Raw genomic sequence first — 4,115 nt, 5'->3', positions numbered from 1 at the left:
TTTTTCAAGATTTAGTATAAATGGAACTATATTCGAAAATATACCATATAACTCATTTATAAGGAAATTATTTTTCCTTAATTAATATAATTTATTAAGAATTTGAAAGGAAGTTATATTTAGAATTACTCAAGATATTGCTGATTCGAAAAAACACAAAAATGTTTCTTTTATGTTGTATACACCATTTTTTAATTCATATAACTTTTATAGTATAGGTGAAGAAAGAGTGGGTTTAGCATACTTACCTGGCGCTGGCAAAACTTTGATCTTCAAGGAAGTTTGCCCAGAAAGAGATTGACCCATTGCACACACGGGTTGGTTGACTTCTGCCACTTTCCCAAACTGGGATAGATGGAGTGTGGAATTTTTGGTAGTGGGGACTGCGTTCGCGCTATCCCTTTCTTTTAGAATCAAAAAATAGCATTCATACATTTTCTTCGTTCTCGTTGAATAGATAGATAGATTTCAACAAGAAAGTCTATATATATTTCGTATATATATATATATATATATATATATTTCGTATATGTAATGCAGAGAAAGAAATTTTCCAAGTTTAATTTTAAAAATACATGCTTTTTGAAAGTTTGTAACCTCTTTTTTAAATAATACATATTGTATTGTACATTGAATTTTTAAACATTAAAATTAAAAACGATTTAGAAATCATATCATAATTAAAAATTATTGCGTAGAAAAGCTTAAGAGGTTTTTAAAAAGACTGATTTTAAAAATATAGTACAAGAGTTGTGATTTACTAAAGATTAAAATGAATCACTTTACAAATCTTATTTTAGAAATTCGTTGATATATATATAATTTCAATTTGAAAGCAAATTGAAATTTTTGGTAGTGGTAGCGCTATCCCCTTTGTTTGAAAAATACAAAAGAAAGACATTGCTTGCTGCTTTTTTGACTTATGGGTATATTGAAAATTATATTATATTATATATTATATTATATATATTAAATCGCTACTCTACGGTAAAAGTGACATTTCATTGGTTTTCTATGTCACCTTAGGGGTGGGTATCCATTCTGAAAGTTGTACAAACGTGTGCTATTCCGAAGACTATTTGCATTTATTCTTGTGTTAATATAAAATATTTGCATTTATTCTTGTGTTAATATAAAATATTTTTCAGAGGCATGAAACCACAATTTGCATAATTAGATTAAACATTTTAAAGCATACGAGTGCCTTTATAATGCTAAAGTGACATTTCATTGGCATCCCTGAAGTTTTAAATACTGTTTTCCATGTGACCTTGAGGGGTGGGTATCCATTCTGAAAGCTGTACAAGCGTGTGCACTTTGAACTGCAGCTATATTCCGAAGACTATTTGCATTTATTCTTGTGTTAATAAAATTCTGATATATTGCTCTTTATGCATAGAATAATTTCTTATACATTTGTCGCGCGTCAGAAACGTGTGAAGTATGATACAAAATGTTCATACTGTGTTGCAGCAAATAGCCCAAAACAGATATTTTACTTATATTTATACATATGTTTCGATTTGGTTAAAATCTGTTTATAACAAGTCTACATTTAAAATTCTTTTTATGAAAATATGCACAAAAATACATATGCTTTAGATCAGTGTTATTTGCTGACTGAAATCCACAATAAGAAATATATTTCACATCGCAACCCGGCACACACAATTATATGAATATGTGAGTTAAGTTCTCTCAACATTGGCTTAATATATATGTTCGTATTGTTCATATATACATGGCATATATATGTGTGTGTGTGTGTGTGTGTGTGTGTGTGTGTGTGTGTGTGTGTGTGTGTGTGTGTGTGTGTGTGTGTGTGTGTGTGTGTGTGTGAATATACGCTACACTGATCTTTGCCAAAACGACGAGTATCGATACCCCAGCAGTGAACAACTGATATTGTAGTACAGCACCTTAGCAGTGCTGTACTACAATATCAGGGCAACTCGTAATAAAGGTGCGGCAAACGCCAAGCACTTAGTCACCGAAAAATCAGTTTAATATCTTGGGACCCCGTATAAACTATTAAGTTGATAATAACGTATAACTACACTTTGATCATAGCCAAAAGACAGGCGAAAATGTGAAGATCTGTTCTTATCAGCTTAAAACCTGATACTGGCTTAAGGATATTATTAAACTGATTTTTGATAGGCCGAAAGTGTTTGAAGCTTACTTATGCCACCTTTGTGCCTTGATATTGAACTATATACACATATATGAGATTTTTTTTTTCCGTATCATTAAGACTTCACCAATACTAATTTTACAGCGTGAACGTGTTAAAGCTATGAAATCTATGAGATACACAGATCTTTTCTATTCTATCTCATTTAAAAAATGCTGGTCATAACCTGCTAAACTAGTTTCTAGACTCACTAACGGGTTGCGACCCACAGTTTGAAAAACTAATGTTTTTCAAAAATATTTCTTTTTATATCTTGACTCAGGAAAGACAAATGATGATACCCTGAAACTCGAGATCTTGGACAGAGTTAATTCATCATTTAGGTGCTACAATACCAAGAACTCTCATTAAATACATGTATTCTTCTAAGTCGTCTATTTCTTTCGAAACTTTTCAAGTAGCAAAAAAATTTTGCTACAATTTTTAAACTGTTATAAAACAATTAAAAAATCAGCTAATGCTTTTATTCCCTTATCACTAATTTTAAAAGGGCCCAAGACTTATCACTAATTTTAAAAGGGCCCAAGACTTATCACTAATTTTAAAAGGCAGACAATGAAGAGAAAACGTGACAAGTCCCTACATCCCTACATCTAACATAATATTTTAGTGTCTGAAATACTGTGGGTTCTACGGTCGATTTTATTCAGTTTACATGGCGAAAAACCCGATTTTCTGGGACAGAAAACCCACTTGCCCTTGCCAGAGATCGACTTACTCGGGAACCGGTCGAAGAAAGGCTTAGAAGAAGTTCCTCTAATCGACGGCTAGAATCGAACCTACGTCATTCTAAGGGTGGCCTAGCGCGGAGTGGAAACGCCACATACTGGCTCTATAAAGAAACAACTTTAATAAGTATTATGTGTTAATAAATTTTTAATATGCCTTGTACCTTTAATGAGAAATGAAACCTTTTAGGCTCTTTTTTCCCAATGTGCTTTTGAATTACACTTGAAGTTTGAGCCACATCTTAGCTTGACATGCATTATTTTAGAGTATTGAGGCAACTCGTGGCAAAGGTGGGGGGGGGGGGAAGGGCTAAAGCTTTGACATGATCATTTTGAATTACTTTACAAATACGCGTTTGCTCAGAGCTTCGAATACGTTATCTTTCTATGGAAAAACCAAGAAGGAACTTTTGGTTTGGGAGACAGGACAGTTCTGTTCAGTTTTGCTCTTACTAAAGTGGATGACAGAATATGGCCTGTTAATTCGGTCAGCCAGATACTGTTCTTACTTCATGGGTTTCGACTTTTCTCGTTGTCATTTTTGCCCTCATCTTGAGGAAATTTTTCATTAAATCTAGGGAACTCAAAAGGATAAACCCATATTTGGTGCTATGGTTTTATTTGCTATTTATTTGTGGTTTTATTAAATTAATAAACATTTTTAATTTAGTTGTATTTTTTGTAATAATTGTAACCGATAAAATAAATCATTTTCCATAGTGTATAAATATTTATTATATATACAGTATGACGCAAAAAAAAAAGTGCTGAATAACTACTACGATATATGTTATGGAGTAAACGGGTTAATTAACGAAGAAATATATGTTTACCCATGACGATATGTACATCCACAACTATCAGTGGAATCTTTGTAGAATAAAGCTTTAACGACGGTAGATTATATGCTCGAAATGGGCACCTTGTGTTTCAAGACATGTTTCGTAGCGCATGCGAAGGTTCTCTGCCATCTTGGAGAACAAGGGTCGAGGTATCTGCTGGACACATCATGTAATTTTATCCCTTAGTTCATCAAGGTTTGAAGGTGGGTCATAATGGAATACCCATCCTTCAATATTATTACTATTATTACTACATGACATCTCCAGGGAGTCTAAGGACGCATCAAGGGAGGGCATCTACTGTACAGCTCTCTCTCTCTCTCTCTCTCTCTCTCTCTCTCTCACCACTCA

The 4,115-nt window shown here is 33.1% G+C and overlaps 1 non-coding gene and 1 pseudogene across 1 annotated transcript; one reads left to right on the top strand and one right to left on the bottom strand.

Annotated features, from left to right (window-relative positions):
- The first annotated feature begins 240 nt into the window (after positions 1-240).
- LOC150097338 (U1 spliceosomal RNA) lies at positions 241-403 on the top strand. The gene has a single exon (XR_016549732.1). It is a non-coding gene; the product is annotated as a U1 spliceosomal RNA (small nuclear RNA).
- Positions 404-1,914: 1,511 nt separating this feature from the next.
- Positions 1,915-2,091, bottom strand: LOC150097337 (U2 spliceosomal RNA; annotated as a pseudogene).
- Between the last annotated feature and the right edge of the window lie 2,024 nt (positions 2,092-4,115).

This window comes from Typopeltis vanoorti, chromosome 17, assembly GCF_054136105.1.
Source record: "Typopeltis vanoorti isolate ZY-2024b chromosome 17, IOZ_Tvanoo_1.0, whole genome shotgun sequence".
NCBI classification, from domain to species: Eukaryota; Metazoa; Arthropoda; class Arachnida; order Uropygi; family Thelyphonidae; genus Typopeltis; species Typopeltis vanoorti.
This window is presented reverse-complemented; position numbering and strand designations above follow the sequence as displayed.